The sequence below is a fragment of the Argentina silus genome (assembly GCF_951799395.1).
Source record: "Argentina silus genome assembly, chromosome: 14".
Taxonomy (NCBI): domain Eukaryota; kingdom Metazoa; phylum Chordata; class Actinopteri; order Argentiniformes; family Argentinidae; genus Argentina; species Argentina silus.
The window spans coordinates 7,349,769-7,375,608 of NC_139668.1; the positions used below are offsets into that span (position 1 = coordinate 7,349,769).

General features: G+C 45.5%; 1 protein-coding gene across 1 annotated transcript in view; it reads right to left on the reverse strand.

Annotated features, from left to right (window-relative positions):
* Positions 1-22,529: 22,529 nt before the first annotated feature.
* The window catches only part of epb41a (erythrocyte membrane protein band 4.1a), a gene marked incomplete at its 5' end in the record, with an annotated part of 31,414 nt that continues 28,103 nt past the window's right edge, over positions 22,530-25,840 (reverse strand). Inside the window, one exon of the mRNA XM_083684751.1 lies at positions 22,530-24,569. The remainder of the gene's footprint in view (positions 24,570-25,840) is intronic.

The following is a 25,840-nucleotide window of genomic DNA, read 5'->3' on the forward strand; positions in this document are numbered from 1 at the left end:
ACAATGTCGTTTTTTTCCTCATTACAGATGATTTGTGTATAGAGACAGATAGGATAGTATAAGAAAATCAAATACACCATTACACACGATTGATGCAGGCTAGAATTAGAGTTAGACGTTCTGAATCTCTAATACCATGCACAAAATGTATTTCATATGAGAAACTGTGAGTCTGCCAGATGAAAAATGGAGTCATAATGACGTAACATGTTGGGAGACTGAATGGTCTCTCCAACAATGAGGCAGCTGTTGGCAGAACAGGAAATCTTGTCTGAGCCTGAGGTGATGTTGTGTGTCTGCATTCTGACCTTGGCTGAGCAAACAGCCTGATGGCGGGAGGAGGACAGGACAATCACACAGAGGCCGGGGCTGAACGGATGATCTAAGCCATGCTCTCTAAAGAACACACACGCACACGCACACGCACACACACACGCACACACACACACACGCACGCGCGCACACACACACACACAGACACACACACACACAGACATGCACACACACGCACACATGTGCATGCACGCGCACACACACACACACACACACACACACACACACACACACACACAGACACACACACACGCACACACACACGCACACATGTGCATGCACGCGCACACACACACACACACACACACACACACACACACACACACACACACACACACACACACACACACAAATAAAGAGTCAGACACAAGCTGTCTGCTAGTGAAGGGAGGCAGCAGTGCACAAAACCAGGTCTGAAAAGCCTGTCAAAAAAAGTTGGACAGTCGAGGGAGAAACCAAGCGGATCTGCAGTCGGTCCACGTAATGCAACAGGGCCCAGTTTAAAACCTGGAACCCATCACAGCACCACGCTAAGAAGATCAGAGCAAATACACACTGTAAGCTACTTACATCCCAGCTCAATAATTCCATCCAAAAGTGACACTGACACACTCTCTCTTTCTCTTGGGTTCTATCGCCGTCACTTCACCCTCCTGACAGCCTATTAAAAACAAGGAATAACATGTCGTCTTCTCTTTGTGTCGAGGATTAAAACATGTATTTGGTTAGTCCAACCTCTCCCTAAAGATGTGTGTTACATCTGAATTCCTTTCAACCTCAATTTAATACACCAAAGTAATAACAAGATTCCTTTAGAATAACCAAAGCAATGCGGAGGATTGGGGGAGAATAAGCTCTTGCTCATCCAAGAGACTCGTTTGGCTCTGCACTTTCAACAACCGTTTCAGCAACCGCAGTCTGCTGTGTTCTGATTGGTCAAAACAACAGCGGTACAGAAATGTCCAAATTAGTCTGACATATTTGCTAAATCAACAGCGTTGGCTGTCATGTTGCCTGAGCCTCATCATTCCCTTTGACACTAGCAAGGATGACAGCAAATGTGACTAGCTATCACAAAAATTCACAAATACTGGACAGCTGCCAAAAGCAGATAAGTGTAAGACGTTGCTCAAGCATTAGTCATAACTAACTGTGTACAGCGGACACAAACATTCAGACACTTTCACAATTTCACACTCACACACACACACACACGCACACACACACACGCACGCACGCACGCACACGCACACGCACACGCACGCACGCACACACACACACACACACACACACCAGCAGCAGCAGAGGCACCAGCAGTAGTAGAACAACTACGGTATTCAGTTGACTTTTTCGTTTTAAGCTGGAGTGAAATGAAAGTCCATGTTTTTGGAGTGAGGCTGGTGTGCGTGTGTCAGAACCTGTTAGAGGCAGGGCTGGCGAGGTGCTTGGGCCGGCTCAGTGAAGCCCTGCTGGGGCAGAGAGTGACGCGTTCAGCCCCCTGTCTGTGGGATCAGGCCAGCAGAACCATGTAACCCAGGCTGACAGTGACAGCGCTCACTTAGCTGTTACAGCGCCCCAGGACACATCAAAACACATTCCCTCTCCTGCCATCACCAGTTCGCTGGATGAACAACGGACAGCAACACACACGCCAGGACGCCCACTGTGTAACAACACACTGGTAGGCAGAACATTCTGTTTATAATGTTGAGAAAATGTTGAGGAGGAACACGACACTAGTGTTGGACTAGTGAAAGATTTTCATTCTTGTTATTATTAACAAGATTTGTCTGAATAATGCCCTGAAAATCACTCTACACTACATACACACTTTAATATACACACACACACACACACACACACACACACACACACACACACACACACACACACACAGAGACACACATATATACCCCCCTTCTGAGGTGATAATTAGGGTGTTGCAAGCTGTCTAACACATGAGACACTAAGAAGCAGTGAGGGGCTGTGGTGTGGCGCACACATCTCCATCCTCTGCCCTGTGACGCACTTCCTGATTGGAACTCTGTATGGAACACTGGTCTGATTCACTCCTTTGTCATGTGACATGTTTGGGAGGAGTGTGATGATCCTCTTGGGATGTGCTGCAGGTGTTTATGTTAAGAGTAGGCACAGTACACAGTCATTACCAAGCACATCCTCCTCTGAGGAGACTCCAGGGTCCAACCATGGTGTTCTGCCTTCATAAATCTGTTAGTATCCTGTTGACAATGCCAACACCACTTACTGCAGATGATATTATATTTTACCTCAGGTGTCAAGGCATCTAAATCTGCACATTCGCCGAATGTTTGCATTAGCATAACCTGAGGTTGAACTCCCTTTCTTCGCCTACTAAATTATGACTCACACACGAGGTGGGCCTAGTGTATTCAATATTCATATTTCCGATTGGAGGAGGGGATGATAATGTCCACTTCAAGAAGCCTTTTTGTAAATTATCTCTACACACAGTTCCTGCTCAAACACTTCCATTTGCCAACAAACACCAATAGAACAAAGTGCCACCCCAGTTTAAAGTCACTTTAATTGCCAACAAAGACATTTCTAAACCCAGACAAGAACCCGGTGGGATAATATAAACAGTGAAACACCTTTTGTAGATGCAGTGAATAAAACATCAGAACTTAAAAAAGCCAGGAGAGGATGAAAACTGTAAGGTAAGTAAACAAGGGAGCGAGTTGCAAGGGTGTAAAAGAGTATAAATAAGGACTCTGGAGAGCATTGTAAAGGGGTTTGGGGAAGGCCTGCTTTGTTTGTCAGTGGTTCTGCCTATTGACAGATTGGCTGGTCACAGAAAGGCCTCTTGGGGGGATTCAAGGTGTTTGATGTGGAAAGAGAAGATGAGGGCATTCAAGGACACACAGCTAGAGGGAGATGGAGGAGGGAGATGTGCAGCGAGACAAAGGAGGATAAAACAATGGAGAAGGATACAAGCCTGTTGGGAGAGTAGATAGAGAGGGAAGAAGGGTTCGTACTAAGACCTGGAAGTGAGAGTACGCTTGCGTGACTGACTGCCGCTTCTCTGTCAGAGTTTTTTTTGTTTGTTTAACTTTTATTAAAAACCTGCCTTGATCTCTGCCTCAATGTCTCTGTGCTACTTGTCTATTTGATCACCGGTGTGTGATCGTAGTCTCCAGTGTACATATCGATCTATGCCAAACATCTACGCGAAACATTGATTGTTACCTGGCTAGCCACAGCCATTGCTGTTTCTGCTGCAGAGACTTCCCGTTAAGAGTTTGCTCTTATTGTACCCAATTGAATGTCAGCGTCAGCAACTTTCCGCAACTTTCCATCCTGTTCGCTCGCTGATCCACCAAGCTGGGACTGCAGCTCTGTCTCCGTCGGCAACTGCCTCCCTTTAAGACCTACAGCGTCTCCTGATTGCCTACTATGTTTCTGGATCTGCTGTCCTGGATTTTATCAGCCCTGCTCCCTTCTGATGGAACTCAGATTTTAATTCCCCCCTCCACCAAAGCTCTCTGTCTACTACGGACAATGATGATCAGGTACTCGCACATGATTACCTATTTCTGCTCTGCTGGCATTAGACGCCCGTCTGCTTATTTCCACTGCGGCTGTGGGAGGCTGTTTGAACACAACCCAAGAGGCAACACCCACATAATACCCTCTCTCTGGTCAGCCTCTCGTTGTACTAGTGCTAAGAAACGGGGCATTAACCCAGCTAATCTACACCCCAACCCCACGAGATTCAGTGACCAAAGCTGCCCCAACCAAGCTGCTAAACCCACCCATTTTATAATGCAAAAAATGGACAACATCAATGCCCAGCTCCTGTCATCACCATACTCAGTGGCTTGCCTCCAACAAGCTATTCGACCCATTCCAATCTGGATATAGGAAGCAACACAGCACTGAAACAGCTCTTGTTAAAGTGACTAATGACCTCCTGATGATTTGCTGACTCTGGCTTCATGAATATCCGCATCCTCCTGGACCTCAGCCTTTGACACAGCCTTCGACACAGTCAATCTTACCATCCTGCTGAAACGGCTTGAGAGCCTTACTGGTCTCTCTGGCCTGGCCCTATCCTGGTTCGAATCATACCTCACCAACCGACAACAGTTTGTCACCATCAACAGTGTTCAGTCAGCCCCATCCACTGGTCTCCATGGTGTGCCACAAGGCTCTGTCTTGGGCCCCCTGCTGTTCTGTATCTACATGCTCCCCCTTTGCCACATTATCCTTAGCCATGGTCTCAGCTACCACCTCTATACAAATCTACATCCGCTCCAAGCCTGACACCTCACCTGCACTGAACACACTCAACCGCTGCCTACAAAGTTTTAAAACCTGGATGCACAGCAGATTTTTAAAATTCAACTGTGATAAAACAGAGGTTGTCCTCATTGGTTCAAAATCACACATCAACAACATCAATAACTTCTGCCTTACCATTGAGGATGTGATGGTTACTGTCCTCCTTGACACAAACCCTCTCATTTGAGACCCACATCAATAAAACACGACAGCTGTCCCTTCTTTCACCTCAGGAACATTGCCTGGATCCGCCCATTTCTCTCCTTTTCTGATGCTGAATGACTCATATATGCGTTCATCTCCTCACGTTTGGACTATTGCAATGCCCTGCTCCTTGGCCTCCCCTCCCACCTGCTCAACAAACTACAACACGTACAAAAATCTCCTCACATACACTCCCACCCGCCATCATCACCCCTGTACTCCAGGACCTTCACTGGCTACCTATCCATCAAAGGATTGACTTCAAAGTCCTGCTCCTCACTTATAAGGCCCTACATGGCTCTGCCCAAGCCTATTTGTCTGAGCTCCTCTTGCCATACTGCTCCACTTGCTCCCTCTGCTCTGCTGACTCTGGCCTCCTTTACATTTTACATTTACATTTCTGGCATTTAGCAGACAAAGTAATCAATGCTCACACCATTGGCAGCCGTAATGCCAGTAGGCTAATTTTATTTATTTATTTATTTTTTAAATATATTTTATTAGCAGCCTCCTCACTGTCTCCAGAACCAGACTCCGCACTATGGGTGACAAAGCTTTCTCATCTGCTGCTCCTCGCCTGTGGAATGCTCTTCCCCACAATTTTAGAGCTGCTGACACTGTTGACTCTGTATAGGGCTGATTATTATTATTAGAAAATTACAAAGGGTTAGTGACAAAGACAGAAACAAAGAGGACACACACAAAACCACAAAGAGGGTCTAGGATAAAGGGAATCATTTGAAAAATGTTGATGATTTAGAGTTTAGAGTTCTGACATAATAGTAGAAAGTTCTCAGCCAAGATCCACCCCAATCCCCCCACCCACACTCCAAACATCACTCCCGAGCCCTCATCATAAAATCCATGAGTTAGATCAAAGTTGCACCTACGGAGTGAGAGTCTGCTCCTACACATCAATAGAAGAGGAGGGAAGCTCTGCAGCCTGTAGTGAGAGAGACTAAGGACGATCTATTCTACTCAGTTTGACAAATATTGCTTAAGAGCATTACTGTACAACCTGCTGTACTGGCACACACTGCTGTGTCAAGAAAGTGACTCAAAACATCCGCATTGTTGTGTTGTGAAACCAACAAAAACAGTGTAGCTAAGCTAAAATCTGGTGTTGATGTGAATGATGTTGATCATGAATGATCATGTGAATGATCTTTGAATGTAAACCCAATACAAGTGTTATGTGGAAATCAGCCTTTTGGTTTAGAGAATGTGTTGCAAGAGAGTGCTGTGAAATTTCATTTCGTTTTTTTTGGTGCTCTTAAAATCAACACCCAAACACTAAATCAAGGTTTGAAACAAAACACTAAAACAACCAATCTTCTTTTAGTGTTTTGATGTTCCACACTCTCTCTACAACAACATTTGGATTTAAGAACACGCTGTGTCATTCATACAATCAAATACCTGAATGAATTAACTCACTAACTGCCAGAATTCTGGAACACTCGCAACCTAGAGTGCCAAGTGTTTTATGTGGTATTTACCTAGTTACAATACTTTGATTGAATCATAATGCATTTTTGGTGAATAAAGTCACCCGTGGCCCTCTAGATAAAGTGGAAAAGAGGAAAACGCATTCAAAACTTACCAATTACACCCGATGAGTTTATCATCTCACCTATGAGGAGTATATCAAAAACCCCTAGTAGAACAGGGACTCCTGATGAGGAATGTATCAAAAACCCCAAGTAGAGCAGGGACTCCTGATGAGGAATGTATCAAAAACCCCAAGTAGAGCAGGGACCCCTGATGAGGACTGTATCAACATATCATTAAGAGTGTTTGGAAACTTCAGAGGGGAAGAGTGTCTTGAAGTTTCAAAAAAAGAGGTGTTCCAATTCTGCACATGAAGTGATTCGAAACACCATGGTATGGGTGTTCAAACACCTCTAGATTAGAGTTTTGAATATCTTAGCAGTGCTTCACAGCTCTTGATTTATTGGTGCAACAACACACCATGTCATGTTTCCAAGCATCTCATGATGAGTGTTTCATACATCCTAAAACATGTCTCAAAACCTTCCAAAAAAATGTGTTTCAGTAATTTCTCTATGGTCTGCAAACAACAATGCTTCAATGTTTTAACCCCAAGTTATTGGGTTTCACAACACTTTCTTTTTACAGTGCAATGATACATTGGACTCTGCAGTGCAGGAGTCTTTGGTGATGAATCTCTCCTTCCTAATCAGTAGTAAAGCCTTTAATGGCAACCTAATTAATTAACTGAACCATAATGGTCACCCTGATATCACTGGGAGGCCTTCTGCAAGTGAAAAACCGCCCGCAAGTGTGAAATAGCCTTTCTAGTGAATAGATTTGTTTCCTCTCATTACAGAGGATTAAGTCTCACTGACCCACTGCCCTGACTACTCTACTCTTGTCTGTGGGACGCTTTAATTTGACAGCGAGCTGCGACAACAACGTCATCTAGGGCTCTACACCAGGGTTCTCTTCCAGAGTTCTAGGGCTCTTTCTCAAGGGTTCTCCTCCAGAGTACTAGGGCTCAGTCTAATGCCACTAGGGGAGAAGCAATTCCTTTCCTGGTAGGCTACAGTACTACTATTCTACTACACGATACTATATACTGTAACCGTACTACTACTATTCACAAGGTTCATTGTCCTGACCGGAGTGGATCCTACAGGGGATGTGTTGTGATTCAGATGGGCTTCTCTTGCCGTGGGCTCATGACGGCATAATGAGGCCCCATCTTATGGCTGACATTAATCTCAGCGATGGACAGAAACATAGGCCCACAGTGCTCGTTTAGGCAGAGAGGTTAAATAACTCACATCAGTGTCGTCGAACCCCACAGGCACAAGAATGTAAAAGCTATTGCCACACTCTGCAGCCTGTTGGATCTCCAATTGGATTGTGGGGAATATATTGTCTTTCCAATACATTTTACCCTCTCGATAAAATAATGTTCATCGCAGACAACAGAGCGAGAAGAATTTCAGACTTGTTTGTGGTAATTCAGCGGCAGTGACAGCCCTGCAGGTTCCTTCGTTATCCTCCTTGGCCACTCCAGCATGGAGTGCTGATTTACTGCCTAAGAATGATTAAACAGCAGTCAGCCAACCTCCAGACCACCGGCTGTATTAAAAGGAACTTCATCCCCAGCTTCGGCTTAGCATTCAGACCCAGGAAAAAAAGACTAACTTGTCCCACTCACTGCACATTTCCCAAGTGCCAACGCCTGAGACAAATGCAGTATGAGCAGTAGAACATCTTTTACTCCCCCTGAAGTGACTCAGCTGCCATAGAGATGTGATGGTGGCTAGGGGGTTATTTACATTTGAGCTGGGCTGGAAGACCTCTCTGAAGACTTTTAATGGCTGCCTGTGACGAAGTAGGTGACAGTGCCTGTCATGTAGTGGGCCTGATGTAAGAACACATTGTTCCGCTGGCTTTGGCATACTGTCCCTGTATAGAAGGAGACTGTGAATGGCATGTGTTTCTCTTTAGCCTGCCCTTCACTTGTGCACTGGCCCTGCAAAGATAATGTTTCCAGAGGGAAGGTGATGTCGCTCTTCACTTCAAAGGCTTAACAGGGGGTCCGAAACTAGAAAGAGATTATCTGATGATTGAAAAGAAGCTCTCATGCACTAAATGATGATCATGTTGATAAGCGTGACAGCATGTAGGAGTATGAATATGCATATCATAATTAAAAGACTGACATCTGGGCTACGGCATTCACAATGGGAGAACCTTCCCTTTAATAAGAGTGTGTCCTTAGGAATGAGAAGGATAGATCCATAATTTAGGTCATCAGAGGTGGGCACACCTACGATGAATGAAACATGGAATTCAAGAATAAAAAATGACTTTCATCGGTTTCCTACCGAGTCTTCAAGTTCGATACAATCTTATTCCCTCAGTGTCAAGATCAGAATAAGTGCCCTAGGTCTTCTATAAAACCCAGGTAGCTTTTCCTCCAGCATAGTCTTATTAGTCAGGGGACAGTCTGCCCCCCAGTTCAACTTCTCTAGGTAATTGCTCCTGCTGCAATCTGCCTGCGTCCATCTGCTGTGTAGCTATTCTATTACATGACTACTCTGGCCCATGTGTGTGATCATTGAACCTGGTTACCAGGGCTGAGCGGTGCACTCATACAGAGTAATGGTTCAGTGAAGCGCGCCTTCTTCATCCACTCATGAAAACAGAGTGAGAATCAAGAGAGATGATTGGGTTTCAGAGGAAGAGGAATACATTACAGGGTGGACCATGGTCAGAAGAATACAAAACACACCTAGCCATGTCAGGAGAGGCATTAGTGGGAAGAAAGTGTTAGTGATGAGCCGAGATGGCTTTTATCAGGAGTACATTCACGTTCCCACAGTGATAGGGTGTGTTGGTGGAGACAGTCTGGAACTTCTGACGATGATAAGATCTGGACTCCACTCCAACGCAGGGAGGAATTGACTCTTGTTTCCTTTCCGGCATACTTGCAAGTTTTATCTCTGAAGGGCTCCTAGAATTGGACGGCGTAATGTGGAAGAGATTTGAACAACGACCAGCTGTTAAGGGACATCATTTGGCTGCAGGACTTTTTTTGTCTGGCCAGAAACTGCCACATGGCGACGTCAACACTACGTGTTGTGGTGACATCATCATCCCCAACACACCTCAAACAGACAAACATTCCCCTTGTATGTGTCTCTCTATCTGTCTGTCTGTCTGTCTGTCTGTCTGTCTGTCTGTCTGTCTGTCGTCATTAATTCAGGCATTGGAAGACCACGATAAGAAGCTTGGCTGCAGAATGTGTTGGAGTTTTCAATCCCCTGCCCTCTCAGAGGAGGGTTTGCATACAAAGGCATGAGATAGCATGAGAGAAAATGAACGCTGGAAAGCAGACGCCTGGAGAACTGCCTCTCTGACGAATCTGTAATCCACCCCAGCCCCCCCGTTCCTATGCTAGCCGCCGCCCAGTTCTGCAGTGTCGTCTGTGCTCTCAGCGAGGGTCCAGATAAGCTTTCCCCCCTCCCTCAGCCCCCTCTTTCCCTCTCTCTGTCTCTTTCTCTCTCTCTCCTTCCCCAATGTTTTTTGGAGATCTCGTTGACTGCTAAGTCTGCGCTCCCCATGACACCTCCCACACTGGCACGTTGTTGTTGCTGTGCAAGCAGACAGACAGAATGTCAACTCAATCCCAGCTCTGATGTTCGTTATTCTCTTCCAGAGAAGCGAGAGATATAGTACATCTTACTGTGGACATGTCTGTTGGTTTAATCAAATAAAAATGTTCAGTTCAATTAAAAAGAATAAAGCCTTGCTTGTATGAGCAGGACATTTAAAGTGGTGCTCCAGACAATAAATATAGTTTGATTTGTTTGTTTGTTTGTTTGTTTAAGCTTGATGAACTTCCTGTTGGATTTAGGAGCAGGGTAGTGTTCCAAACAGTTGTGTGCCTTTAAGGCGATATCACGCCACATTACACAGTCAGCTTGATACCTTGATACGTCAACAGCCCATCAGCAAGTAAATTAGAAATAGCAGCAATCATAGCCTCAATGCCCTCAAGTGGTTATCAAAGTCAAACAACGGACTCATTTAGATTTACAAACTTCAAAGGGACGTTTGAAGAGCGCTCTGAAGGTTTGAATGGAGCCGTCTTGGAGTGTAACAGAAGGGTGACCTGCAGTTCTATTAATAAGGAAGGCAGAGAGTGATGTATCTCATGATGAAGAACACAGTTACTCTCCAAAATAATTTCTCATGGAGGAAGGAAACACAATGATACGGTAGTTTACAACAATAGCCATAGGGTAGTACTAGTCATGCAGAGAGGGGGAAAACAACTCCATGGTATTATCATCTCATTGAAATGCACTTGTTGAACCCGTTTACTTAATCTGAGCTCTCCAAAAACATGGTTTCACAATTATCTGGAGTGATTTAACAAACAGGCCGAGGGGTTTGATAAAAGCTTTGCAGAAGCAATTAAGCATAGACACTAAAAACAGGAGTTTAAATCAGCATATTACAGGAGCAAGGGGTTATGTAACTAAAGCCGACAAGACTGATGCAAATTGATGTAACTAGCAAGATTAGTCCCAAGATTGTCCCAAGGCCAGGAGGGCAGAACATGCATTCGAGATTACACCGCGATTTCAATTAATGAAATTGAAAAAAAAAGAAGATTTTAAGTGAGAAGTTATGGCTTGTCAAAAGCCACAAAAGACAGGAAATTCAAAATGAGCCATGAACCACCACCCATAACTTCACTGATGCACTAACAGGGTTTTCCAGCACACACCTTTACCTGCTATAGTGCAGTGTGTTGGTTTACTGTACTACAAACAGTAGTACTCACCACTGGGCAGGTTGCTTAGTATTCAAAGCTTTTGGCCTCTGGACAGCGTCAGAGTAACTATGCCACAATGGGCAGTTTGACTTGACACTAAATACAGTTATAATAATAATATAAAACGGTTGTTTTTCTCTTTGTCGTACTTTCCCATGGTAATTGACTCCCATATTTATTGAGAACAGCAAGCAATTGGCAGCCATTTGAAGCGTACGTGGTATATTAAAAAAACATTTGGCCTGGTATGTTAATTCATTGGGCAGCAACAGATGATGCAATAAAAACCAAATGGTGGGCAATAAGACACATCTCTCATTTGGACTTGTTCTGCATACATAATGAAAAATTGCATTTGCATTGCACATATTGTGTTGCTATGCTCTAAGAGAGATGATGAATCAAAAAGACGATGAGTCTGGGATGTGAAATTAACTAATTAACAGATCAATGGCTTTGCTACATTGCAAAACAGAAGTTTTGCAATTTCATCACATTTATAATTTAAAGTCTCAACTGCATGTTTTTGTGCAAGACTACAGTAGATTACTGCATGATGTGCTAGGATTGGCACGAAATGGCTTCCTCCATATAGAACACACAGTCAACTTTTCAACAGCATATAGAAACTGTGTAGCAGTTAACACAAATCTGGGCTTATTTCCAGCCACCCATTCCCAGTGAGATGATGACACATCATGGAGTCACACGGTCTCCTTCTGTGTCTGCTTATCTTCGCCAGCAGCCAAAGTTCCATTGCCACACACCTGAGTGGAGTTTGGCAGGTAGCTAGCCCCGGCGCCTGTCCCCTGCAGCATGGCGCCCTGGGCGGCGGAAGCTACAGCGATGCCTTCCCTTTCCTCCCCCAGGTGCTGCTGCCTGAGCACTGCTCCTCTCTCTCTGACTTTGCCCTCAGTGAGTCTCAAGGTGAACCACCATCAACCTATTAATCTTGTGAAAACTAAAAGCGTCCTGGCCCAGATCTGAGAGAAATGTAAATGAGCAGGAGTGTAACTGGGTAGGAACAAGTAATGAAGCATTAAAAAAAAGAGAGATCAAAGCTGCATGGATTCAGTTTTACAGTTATTGAAGGTAGAGAGGTGGAGGATTCCTCCATGCAAATATGTAGCTACTGTTCTAATCTAAATCAACTGATATTCTGATTGACTGTGAATGGGTGGCGGGGGAAAGTGGATCATTTCAGGGCAGAGAGGCAAAGAAGCATTTAATCAGCCATTAAATTAGCCTTTTTATGTATTCCATTTCCTGTCCTTGGTTGAACGAGGCCTCAGTCCAAGGTCCTGCTCTCCTCCTAGTTCACGGCCCACTTTATACACCGGCCCAGAGGGGCTCCCCATTAACCTCTACTGTAGCAGCTGTAATCACCAGGCACCCCCCCTCCCCCACACACCAACTCAACTGAGACAGAGAGGGCTAGGAATGGAACATTTCACACAAGAAATGCACTCTCTCTCTCTCTCTTTCTTTTTCTCTCTCTCTCTCACTCAAACACACACACACACACACACACACACACACACACACACACACACACACACACACACACACACACACACACACACACACACACACACACACACACACACTCACACTCACACTCACACACACACTCACACACACACTCACACACTCACACACTCACACACACACACACACTCACACACACACTCACACACACACTCACACACTCACACACACACACACACACACACACACACACACAAACAGATATGTCAGCACTCTTTCTGTGGGAACTTTTGGGCTACTGTAGCTCTACTTTTGTTTATAATTAAAAGCACACTACCTGCTGTTATTCATGTCACCAGATTTCAATTTTGGCAAAAAAAAGAAGACAGAGACTTATATTGACCACACATCCCAAACAGAAGTATTCAGGTAAACAGATGTTTTAAGTAACAAACTTGGTGGAAGAGCTGGAATACTTTCTGATGAGGATTAGGCAGACCGTAGCCGACATCCTTGTAAGTACATGAAACAATCATGCAGTGATTAAGTCTGACTAAAAATAAAGTCTGCTCAACTCAACACAACACACCTAGCCTAGATCTACAGCCAAAAAACAACAACTGGCAAAGCATATCCTAAATGAATGCTCTGCCCGGGAATGGTTTCATATTGCTTTATGTCTTGGCTTGACATGTAAATAATCACCTCTCAAAACTATTGCATTACTATCGCTGAGGGACTACTGTGTACAGTCAAATGATTTATTGCATCTGTGACCACTTCATTTAATTTCCCAAGAGGCAGTTCCAATTGATTCCGTTAACCCCTGATCATTTATTTATGTTGTTTAGGCATCTATAATAGGCTAAAGACTGCAGATTCTCTCGTTAAGCGATTTCACACCAGGTTTGCGAAGCGTAGCATTTCGGATTACTTTGACACTTATCATTCCTACAAGTCAGATATACAAATACAAATCAAGTTTTTATCCTTTTCAAGAACAGATTAGGTGGAGCCGCCAATACAAATGACAAATAAACCAGTTAACATGCTGCACACATTGCTCTGTGAGGATGAGGGTCTTTCATCTTTAATATTGTGGAGGGCTGTTCTATAAAAACAGTATGACAAATCAAGTATCCAGTGACAGGCTAGCTAAAAATCTGGCAAACATTTGGCTGGCCCCGACTAACCCCCTTGGCAACTCCTAATCAAAGGAATGCAGCATGCTGTAATTTTCAGCCCACAAGAGATTTGCTGGGAGCAGAAGGAGGAGGGGTGCTGCTCAAAGGAGCAATGCGGCCCAGAGCTAAGGAAGGATGGCTCTTCATACCTGATTCTGAACACAGTCCTGATGTCTGTGGATTACAAGTGGAAACACCTGTGGAGAAACGTCAACAGGGATTTTACAAAGGTTGACATTGGTTGATGTTTTGGTTAGTTTCTGTGTTTCTGTGAAGAATGCAACATGTCAATTAAAACCGCTGTGCCCAGTTCTTTTCAGAGGTCTTGTTCTAGTCACTGTGGATCAAGAACAAGAAGTATGATACAGGGGTATGCAACACACACACACACACACACACACACACACACACACACACACACACACACACACACACACACACACACACACAATGTCCTAAACGCAGGCATGTGTAAACACATACACGCACATCCATATTTTCCATGTCCGGAGGGCATTATGCACGCTTTGCGGGCTTACGCAAACCTCTGAATCACCTCCCATTAGCTCCAGCTAATAGTCCTCAGGGGACCTGGAGGCTCACAATGCCAACTGTCACACAGGAGGACAAAGAGCAACGGGGACACAGGAAGAAGAGAAACGTGCACTGTGAGCTAAAAACAGACACGGAGTGTATATAGATGGGGTAAGAGAGAGGGAAAGAGAGAATGACAGAGTGAGATAAGGAGAGAGAGAGAGAGAGAGAGAGAGAGAGAGAGAGAGAGAGAGAGAGAGAGAGGGAGGGAGAGGGAGAGAGAGAGGGGGAGAGAGAGAGAGAGAGAGGGAGAGAGAGAGAGAGAGAAATTGCGTATGAGCGTATTAAAAGATTAAAAATGTCCAGTCAACAATTTCATCCCCAAAGTCCCCCAAGTCCATCAGGAGCATTGCACTGCGCATTATTACTAAAATTACCCCAAATAAACTTGAAGCCTGCTATGTTTCCAGGCAGTCCATAGAATGCATATTCAAGAGATTCCCCTAGCCACAACTAAGGAAAAGTGCTACGGTGTCCAGGTCCCTCCATCTTCTCCTTGTGTGCTTTGTTTATGGCCAACTCAGCCTGGCCACAAAACTCTGGGTATACTTTATCCCCAAAATAAACACAACAGTGGAAAACTTAAAACCTAGACTTTGAAATGAAGTTTCAAAAACCTAAACAGTGGGAGCAAATGGTTATAATAACTGAAACAATGGTACACTGTATCCTGTGCGCAGAGAGAGAGAGAGAAAATAGATAGTTGTACAGTCTTATTGCGGCAGGCAGAAAATATCTCCTATAATGCTCCTTAGTGCAACGTGGTTGTAATAGTCTGTTGCTAAAGGAGCTTTTCTGCTCTGCAACAGTGTCATGAAGGGGATGAGAGGGATTGTCCATGATGGTCAGGGGTTAGGTCCTCATCCTCCTATTGGCCACCTCCTCTACAGTGTCCAGGGTGACACTGAGGACAGAACCAGCTTTCCTAATAAGCTTGTTCAGCCTCTTGGTGTCATCTTCCTTGATGCTGCCCTCCCAGCATACCACCGCATACAGCACTGCGCTGGCCACCACTGACTGGTAGAACATGTTCAGCAGAGTCCTGCACACGCCAAAGGACCTGAACCTCCTCAGGAAATAAAGCCGGCTCTGGCCTCTCTTGTACAGGACATCTGTGTTCCCAGTCCAGTCCAGTTTATTGTCCAGGTGCACCCCCAGGTACTAGTAGCTCTGGACCACCTCCACGTCCTCTTCCTGCATGGAAAGAGGAGACAGGGAGACCCTAGTCCTCCTAAAGTCCACCACCATCTCCTTTGTCTTGCTGATGTTGAGTAGCAGGTGGTTCTGCTCACACCACTCAACCAAACTGTCCACCAGTCCTCTGTACTCGGTCTCCTGGCCTTCACTGATACATCCCACAATAGCAGAATCGTCTGAGAACTTCTGCAGATGGCAAGTATCTGTGCCTGAAGTCCAAGGTATAGAGGGTGGGAAGGGAGCTAGAACTGTCCCCTGGGGGGCGCCAGTGCTGCTCACCACCCAGACTGACACACATCCCTGCAGGCGTACAAACTGTGGCCTGTTGGTCAGGTAGTTTGTAATCCAGGGAACAATGGGGGAGTCCACCTGCATCCTCAGCAGCTTCTCCGCAAGGAGTAAGGGCTAAAATAGAGAGAGAGAGAAAGTGTATGTGTGTGGGTGTGTGTGAGAGAGAGAGAGAGTGTCTATATATATGTGTGTGTGTGTGTGTGTGTGTGTGTGTGTGTGTGTGTGTGTGTGTGTGTGAGAGAGAGAGAGGGGAAAAGGTGATGTTGTGTTCTCCTTTACTCCTACAGCTCCTGGTCTTGAGATGCACAAACTGTTCATTGACCGACTGTCTCTTTGGGTCATGTGATCTACTATGGGATTCAGTACCTCAGCAGAGGAAGGGCTGCTCAGCTTGTGATAAAAATACATGCTACAAAAGCTGCGTTATCAAAGCCAGGACGATAATGCTAACAATCTGTTCCACTGCAATGCCAATGGGCAGAGAGGAAGCAAAACACCAGGCGGCAAATACATCGCACACACACATCCGCACCCACATACACATACACACACACACACATATCCGCACACACACACACACACACATCCGCACGCACACACATACACATACACACACACACCCTGACACATGCCCACAGATACACATGCCCATACACGCCCACACACATGTCCACACACACCCGCACGCACGCACGCACGCACGCACGCACGCACGCACGCACGCACGCACGCACACACACACACACACACACACACCCGCACCCACCCACACACACACATTACCTAACACCCCACCGCCCACACCCCATACCCACAATCATGGAAAAACATATGGTAGGAAAATTAAATGAATTTGGTGATTCAAGCGTCCTCTGCACAGCAGTTATTCGGCGGAGCTGATAACTGGTCTGCTCTGCTGTGGAGAGAGCGCCGCGGTGGCAGTCTGAGGTGGCGGTGGCGGTGGCTGATCCAGCATTGCTTTGTGGGAAGCAAGCACAGTGTGACCACTTCATATCTGGCTGTCATTCTCACCAGATGTGGCAGGAAGGTCTGGGGACAGGACTCCTACCAGAGACTCAGACATATGGGGGGGTTAGTGTGAAGAAGCTCTGCCCAAGAGAAAGGGGGGGGGGGGGGGGGAGGGGGAGCAGATGCACACTCACACATCACTGACCATAACTTTCTTAGTTAGTTTCTTTTGTCACCTACTGAGAGAGCAGGTGGGAGTTGAAGTTTAGCTGGCAAGTGAAGTGGTGAAAGACAGAGACAAAGAGTGAGACACACACACACACAAACACACACACACACACACACACACACACACACACACACACACAGACAGTGTGGGAAATCAAATTCAACCCTGCTGGCCTGTGAACAGACAGCTCAAAGACTGATTGCTTCTACATTAACTTCATTCAAGAATTCAATTTGCAATAGTACGGCTATGGGACAGAGACTGGCAGAGGCAGGGGCTGAGCTGAGCTAATGTGATCTGCTCTTCTGCAAGGTCAGTCTCACCCAGAAGGACACTCACACACAGAGGATGAGATCAGTGCTTTAAATGGATTACTACAACAAAGTCAAGTCTTTTAAAGTACAGTAACATACATCTGTACTCTGCTTATTAAGATGTGTAGGTCATAGATTTAGAACATACACTGTTATATACTGTATGTAGGTGCTGTATGTTGAGGCTAAGATACACAAAAGGCTAAACATGATGATTAAACAAATCACATATCTAGCCTCTTATTCTACAAGGATGCTTGCTATTTTTCTGCACTATTGTTTTCAGTCCTCTGGAGTCTTTCTTCAGCACGTTCTTCATAGTAGTCTGCATCACGTGACAGGAGGGAGACAGTTAGTCCTGACCGGTCTGTGGGACTCTGGGTTTGAGTGACAGATGATCCGATGGCCCCCAGCGCCACCTGTATCACACATTGTCATTCACAGCCTGTGGGGACCTCCGCTCAATGTTACCTCAACATTGTCCTGTGACAGAGAGACAGAGGTGCCCGGCGGGACGTGAATGCAGGGGGGGTATGGCTAATGAGACACAAGAGATCGGGGTCAGGAAGATGACGGTGGGGTTTTTTTTCGCGCCGCACCAGAGTCATCATCTCGTAGCCAGAAGCTAGGTCACCTTTGCAGTAGAGCCGCAGTGAGCAACGACTGTCTCGAGGCATCACTCCTATCTGTTTGAGGAATGGCATTGTAAAACATTTTCTTGTAAAGCTCACCCTCTCAAACCCACACTCAGCTGCAAGATAACGGCACATCAGAGACACTACAAACAAAACACAACCTTTAAAACCCACTGGGATTCGGAGGGGTTGCCGGTTGCTTCTCCTTGCAGCTCCTTGCAGCGTATGCTCTCCGGATGATCCCTGGTGGTCACAGTGAAGCCAGCATGAATGCGATTCAGTGCCACAGGTCTCTCGAAATGGGTTTTCTGTCTTCAGACCGACCATACTGTCTGAATACATTATCAAGTAATTACTACTTTGTCTGGCAGCAGTTTCTCAAACACACAGAACTATTGGGAACAGAGGCAAACATGCTGGCAAGACTAGTGCTCATTATCTAACCAAACAACTATCATCCCAGTGGCAGCACACTGGAATATCAAACTGGATGACACTGGGTTTGATCGAATAGCACATTAGCATCGCTTCATCTGGCTTCATATTGGTTGTGTTGTGTGGCGGGAGTGTGACACAGTAGGCCAGGCCAGAACTGCGGGCGTAGGGAGAGCTGGACTCGTCACATTGAGTCGATCTCACCATGACCTCTGAGTTACAAGGGTGAGCCTGTCACAGGAGACAAACACGACACCACCAGGACATGTGTCACTCCTCATCAAACCACTGTAAGAGAGGCCAGCAGAGAGGAGAAGGGGTGAGAGAGAGAGAGAAAGAGAGGGAGATGGAGGGAGAGAGAGAGACAGAGAGGGAGATGGAGGGAGAGAGAGAGATAGAGAGAATCAGAGAACAAGGAGAGAGAGGGAGACATTAGGTAATTAAGAAAGAGAGAAAGATAGATTGATAGAGAGAGAGAGAGAGAGAGAGAGAGAGAGAGAGAGAGGGATAGAGCAAGGAGAGAAAGAGAGGGAGACATAATGTAATTAAGAGAGACAGAGTGAGAGGGAGAGGGAGGACAGGGGAGAGAGGGAGAGAAAGGGAGAGAGGGAGGGCAGGGGAGAGAGGGAGAGAAAGAGAGAGAGGGAGGGCAGGGGAGAGAGGGAGAGAAAGGGAGAGAGGGAGGGCAGGGGAGAGAGGGAGAGAAAGAGAGAGAGGGAGGGCAGGGGAGAGAGGGAGAGAAAGGGAGAGAGGGAGGGCAGGGGAGAGAGGGAGAGAAAGGGAGAGAGGGAGGGCAGGGGAGAGAGAGAGAGGGATAGAGGGAGAGAGAAAGAGATAGAGAGAGAGAGGGAGTAATTAAGAGAGAGAGAAAAAGAGAGAGAGAGAGAGAGAGAGAGAGAGGTAAAGGAAAAATAACACTGTTACACACTGCTGCTGCGACTACTGCAGATGGGTGTTTAAATATGCATCTCAGCGTCTCTGGGGCTCAGGCTCACACAGACCAGAGACATAAGCAGAGAGATCTGAAGGGAGAGCAAGTTCTGACACTGTTGCTCTTGGTCCCATTGCATCCGTACAGTACATGCCAGCTCATTCTCAATGAGCCTCATGTGACTGCCTCTGCCTCTGCTTCTGGGTCCCTGAACAATGAGCTACAGTCCACATCAACAGCCAGAGGGCTGACAGTGAACAGGTGGTCAGGAGAAAACACAGCTGGCAATGACTATAGCAGCACTTATGTTCTGGACCATTCTCAGGCCATAAATACATGAGATCTGATGTGTTGTGTTAATTATTCCAATAAAGCATTCTCTATGCGGCCTGATGTGGCACCTTGGGAGACAAGGTCAAATGACATATTGTGTGTTGCTGCGTGTGAGCGTGATGTATTTGGGAATCCGTCCAGGTTGAGGAGAGGGGCGGGAGCTGATGCGGTCTCGTCTGGTCGTAGCTGAGCTGCCCTTGGGTTCACTAACTACCTGAACATCTGTTTTGGAATCGAATACATCATGTTATCTATCAGAGCGTATGCAGCCAAGACAGTCAGGAGACCGCTGGCCCAGATTCACATCGGGAGTGTTGCCATATTTATTCAGGGGAACTGCCGTTCAGGTAAACAATTGACTAATTAAAATGCAAATGGTGAAGTTACAAGAGAGGGTTCATTGAGTTCTGGGAGAGAAGGGCACCTCAGATACACTACAGTATACACAAATACTGTAGCTAGGGAATGATTAATCAGAGACGATCTCCATCTGGATAGGAATGTGCTTGAAGACACACAACCAGTTCATTCTGGAGAATCATCAATATTTCATGTCATTTAATTCATCATCTAGTCTTATTCTATCATCTTTCAAAGGTTTAGTGGTGCAGCGTTCACAATGTTGAAAATAACGGCCTGAATGAATCCAACAGCCACTTTCATTGAGTCTCGCTGCAGTTTTGCAAAACATGCATGTCTGTAGGAAGACAGAAGACATTCCCCTGGGATGACGCTTTTCCTCCAGCGATGCTTTTAAGACAACCACAAAGACTCGCAACCAACTCTCCCTTCACATTGGTTCTCCAAGCCGTGGAAGTGGAACAGAAAAGCACATCTAATCTAAATACTGTAAATACTTAAGTCTAGGGGATTAAAGTTAACACAAATAAATCAATGTATGACATAGAAAAGACAAGTAAAAAGTAGGATATTCCAAATATCTCTGAAAACAACCCAGGGCAGATTAACAAAGAAAAGACACAGATACAGAAAAACCCCACAAACACACGAGAGCTCAACCAGGGCCCAGATTACACGGCTGGACAGAATCCCATATGGTGCACCAGCTGTCTTTAATAAATGATAATCGTTTCCCCTTGGTGTATTTATGAATATGAATTCAAGGCCTTGCTCAGACCTGTCAAGCCCAGCCCCCTGCTCACTGTGGAAACGTACGTTATTTCATTACATTATTGATCGGCTCTGCAGACAGACCCTAATCTAGACCAACATGCATTGCTTACTGTACTGTACATGTTAAATGGATATGTAACAGGGAAAGTGCAGTGGGGGGTTAGAGAAAGGAAAATTAATCAGAATCAATCTGCAACAATGGGGTGGAGTCCAATTCTCTACTTCGCTGCCCCCCACAATGACTTTAGCGAGAATAGTATGAACTCTGTGTCAATTGGCCGGTCTTGAAAGAAATATACACATTCCACGGACACAAATTGAACCAAAACAGCAGCATATTCTGTTCCCCTTTTTGCTTGGGAGCTAGCTGCATCAATACACAGCACAGTTTAAAGTAAAATATTGCCTGTCATACACAGCCTACAGGTCTAATTTATTGAGAGAGCCTTACTTTGGTACTGAATCAATTCAGTACTCAAATATATGAAATTTCTAAGATTGAGATTGCCTTACGTGCTATCGACCTGGAGAGAACATTTCATTAGCTGGGTCTATGGTTTACAGTAGTGTTACAGTGGTGTAGCAGTAATTGGTCCTTAGAGATATAGACCTAGATAACGTTTCCCACAAAAAATAAAATAAATAAAAAGTAAAAAGTATTGACTGAGAAACACCATTCTCACTTGTTGTCAATCAGGGATCCTGCAGCCTAGCATATAGTGTTATTTCGAGTTGTCACTATAACATTGCCAAATTACACTGTGGATTTGTTCCTGTATGAAAATCCTTTGATTAACCTTTGGTTTCAAGTAGAACCCTCAAACAGAGAACTCTTTTTTTGTTCTAGGTAGAACAATCGTTTATACGGAAGTGTATAGCTGTGCTTTACAGACATTAGTATGATGTGCCTTGCCTGGGCCGTGGAGGATGGGCTTTCACCGATTGGGACTGGTTCGTATCTCTGTTCTGTCCAGTACACTGTGACAGATGCCTTCGTGAAACATGCTGTAGGTTGAATCTCGCTTTAATTGTATCTTTAACACCGACCTACGGTATACAGCATTATTCTTTTAATTCTCCTTTCGGTGAAAAGTACAAAATTCAATAACAACACAGAGATAAGGGTCTAAAAACCTGAAACAAGTGTGAAACATTCAGCAGTCCTCCTGACAGCGTGAAGTCTATGATGCAATCTATTTTAACAGCAGAGCATCTATGGTGCTAACTAATCATCCTGGCCAGACGTCTGTGGTGCCAGACACTTTGTCTCTGGTTCACAGCACCTGTGGCAGTGGGCTGAGGCTGACATATCCTGCTCTTTATCTCTCTCTCTCCCAGCCCTGCCTCTCTCCTCCCTTTTCTTTCTCCTGAGGCTGTCGATGAACAGATTTCGGACGTCTACAATACACTGTGAAAGTACTGAGTGCTTCCTTTGTGGGCACAGGAAATGTGATGCACCTCTTGAACTGCTTTGCTAGTTGTCGAGACACAAGGTGATGAAAATATCTGGAAAGAAATGATCATTTTCGAACCGTTCACTGTCAGAAAGAGACACTTGACGACAAAAGAGAACGGACAAAGAACATCAGGAGATGTGTGAAAATAAGGTGTCTACATTTGTGTTTATTCAGTGCATGGTGCTCTTTCATCACATTCTCTCTTTCTCGGCGATGGCAAAGAGAGAGAGGAAGAGAGAGAGAGAGACAGAAAAAGAGAGAGAGAGAGAGAGGGTTCACTACAAAGAAACCAGAACCTAAAAATATAGGCCTGCCGGTTCCCTACTGTCTGTCAAGACGAATGCAGATAAGGAGGTGTCACGGTGAAGAAGACATCACACTGAAAGAACTACAACCCATTGGTTTCTGTACAGAATACTATTTGTACTAAAAAAAGCATCATGTTTTAAAATAGACCAAACATTTACAAACTGCATGTGCTGTACTCTTTGCTTAAATACTGGTTTGTTTATTAAGGGGACAGTGTGTAGCTGCACCTCGGGCATCGATTCAATTGAATTTCTCCAAATCTTAAATCTCCTCACTGATAAAGGCTTGGTAGTAAACACGACAACAGAAAAGACATTAGAAATTGATAATACATTAAAAAAAAGGTAATATTGTGCGGTTGTTGCTATTTCAGCAATCTAGAATGGGAGCAGTAATGAGAGTAGTCTCTGGGTACCTGAGGATTTGGTACGTCCACTTATTATGTGGCTTTCAGTTTTCTGCTAGCTCTTCTTCATGCAAGACACGTTCCGCACTTTCCAATTAGTTCATCACCAATCAACTTTACTAGATCTAATCAACGGCTTAATTTATCGCAATCTTGTTTGCATTTGGCGTGAATCTTCTCCAACTGATTGATATGTATGGTTGTCTATCTCTGTGGATGAGTATACACTGCCCCCTTTGGTAGAAAAGTAGAAATACATGAAAATGATTGCAGGACATCAAGTTGCCTCTGCCATGCCCAGTAAAAATGAAGAACTGTAGCTGGTGATTGGAATGCTCTGTGATAAACCTAATACAAAAACATGTAACTACAGACCTGCACTGAAAAGACTGGCCATCTAAATGCTGAATACATACACAAAAATAAGACATAGAATAAAATAAATATAAATAAAATAATGTCATTTCAATACACTGCTTTCCCAGCAGTCCTGATCCGCCCCCCTTCCAGTGTAACAAGGACTACAACAACAACAACAACAACAACAACAACAACAACATCAACAACTAAAACAATAAAATTATGTAAATATCATTTCACCAGATAGTCAAGTCATATCTTCAAAAGTGTAGAAAGACTCTAAATTGGCCCCCAGTTTTGATGAAACTTTTGTTTTTTACACTTAAATTGAAAAAATATTTTTCACATTGAGAGGGAAAATAAAATAAACTTTTGCTGTACAAGAGAAGAAACCAAACTCAGTTGAACGTTTGATTTGTAGAAGGATCCTCACTTCCCCATGGTGATCGAAGAGTCCCAGAAAAATCACCCACAATCCCTTATTTTCCACTTTCCAGAATGAGTCCCTAAAAACATGACCTCGAAGATAGAGATATCCAATTACAGCCGTACGAAAAGTCGTAGAAAAAGTCCCTGCAATCTCAACATGATTAAAAGACCAAATGCCCTTGAAACATTTCTTAAAATCTCCAGACAAATCAGAGAGGAAAAAAGTCATAGACTACTTTATTTCAATTAATTTTAGAAAAAGAATTTGGAGTAGTCCAGTTGTTTGGGGGGTTTTGGCAGTGAGAGGAAGAGAGGGGGATTGTGGGGAATCCAGGGGAATTCTGGGATATTCTGGAGATCTTCTTGCCATCTCCTTCCATTGAGCTCCAGCGGCTGAGAGGTTCAAAGTTCACAGTTCAGTTTAGTTGAGATTTGTTCTCACTGGTAAGTCTGGTCTGGTCTGGTCTGGCCTTGTCTGGCCTGGCCTGGCCTTGTCTGGTCTGGTCTGGTCTGATCTGGTCTGGCCTGGCATGGTGTGGTGCGGTGTGTGTCTGGTGTCTGTCCAAGGCAGTGCAGTTGGGTGTGAGGGTGGGGGGCTCTGAGGTAAACGTGTAGGAACGATGACACAAGCGGAGAGAGGGTGGGGGCTGTGTGTTCACATTCCCGCAGGCGCCGGCGTTTTCACCCCCAAGCTTTAACAGTAAACAGAGAGACAGACAAAACCTCAGTGCATTCAACGGACCCCATTTTTCACATATTCAACATTCTTGATAAGAAAAGAGTAAAGGCAGAACACGCGTGTTTTGGACTGAGAGCAGAACAGAGCCGCAACCATATGTCACACAATGATGATGAACACGTCTGAAGCCGGACACGCAGGACGCTGAGAAGACTCGAGGAGCTCAGCTGAGCATGCAGGGTGTTGGCAAGGCGACAAGCGGGAGGGATGAGGTGGTGGTGAGGCAGGAGGAGGTGGGAGGAGGAGAGAGGGGAGGAGGGAGGGATGAGGGAAGAGGAGGTGGGGGGGGGTGGGGAGAGATGAGGTGCTGGTGAGGGAAGAGGAGGAGAGAGGGGAGGAGGGAGGTGGGGGGGGGGGGTGAGGTGGTGGTGAGGGAAGAGGAGGAGAGAGGGGAGGAGGGAGGTGGGGGGGGGGGATGAGGTGGTGGTGAGGGAAGAGGAGGAGAGAGGGGAGGAGGGAGGTGGGGGGGGGGGGGGGGGTGAGGTGGTGGTGAGGGAAGAGGAGGAGAGAGGGGAGGAGGGAGGTGGGGTGAGGTGGTGGTGAGGGAAGAGGAGGAGAGAGGGGAGGAGGGAGGTGGGGGGGGGAGGGATGAGGTGGTGGTGAGGGAAGAGGAGGGAGGGAGGGAGGGTAGTAGGATTGTTGGGGTGTTCTCAGACTTCACTGATGTAAACAGAGTGGACGTTGATTGAATGTGTAAGTATAACAGAGCAGCGTTTGCACGTAGGGCTTGGACACGGTGGGAACTCACCAGGAGGGCGGCACGGCACGGCACGGCACGGCACAGCACAGCACAGCACAGCACTCTCCCCCAGCGTAAAGACGGAGGGGGAGAAACGGGGAGAGAGAGAAGGAGGCACTCTGTGTATACATACCACCCTGGCAGCTGGCTAAACAGCCCCAGACTCCCTCTCAGTCTGCTGGGCGCTTTAAGTCGTCCAAACAGGGCCACAATTAAAGCCACATGAGGACCAGTGTTTACAGACCTCATGCAGCGGCGCCTTGTTTCATGTCGGAACACGCTTGAGAACTGTTATAACACAATCCACGCAGTTTAACGGTGACGCGAAAAAAATTGCAAGGACGTGCAGTTCACCTTGAAATATTGCATGTCCCATTATTGGCAGTACACTTTTTCTTTTTTTTTTTCTTTTTTGAAGTTACTGAGGTTGGGATTATATTGTAATCCTACTGATCATTGAAATGCTCTGCTCCCTTGATCATGTT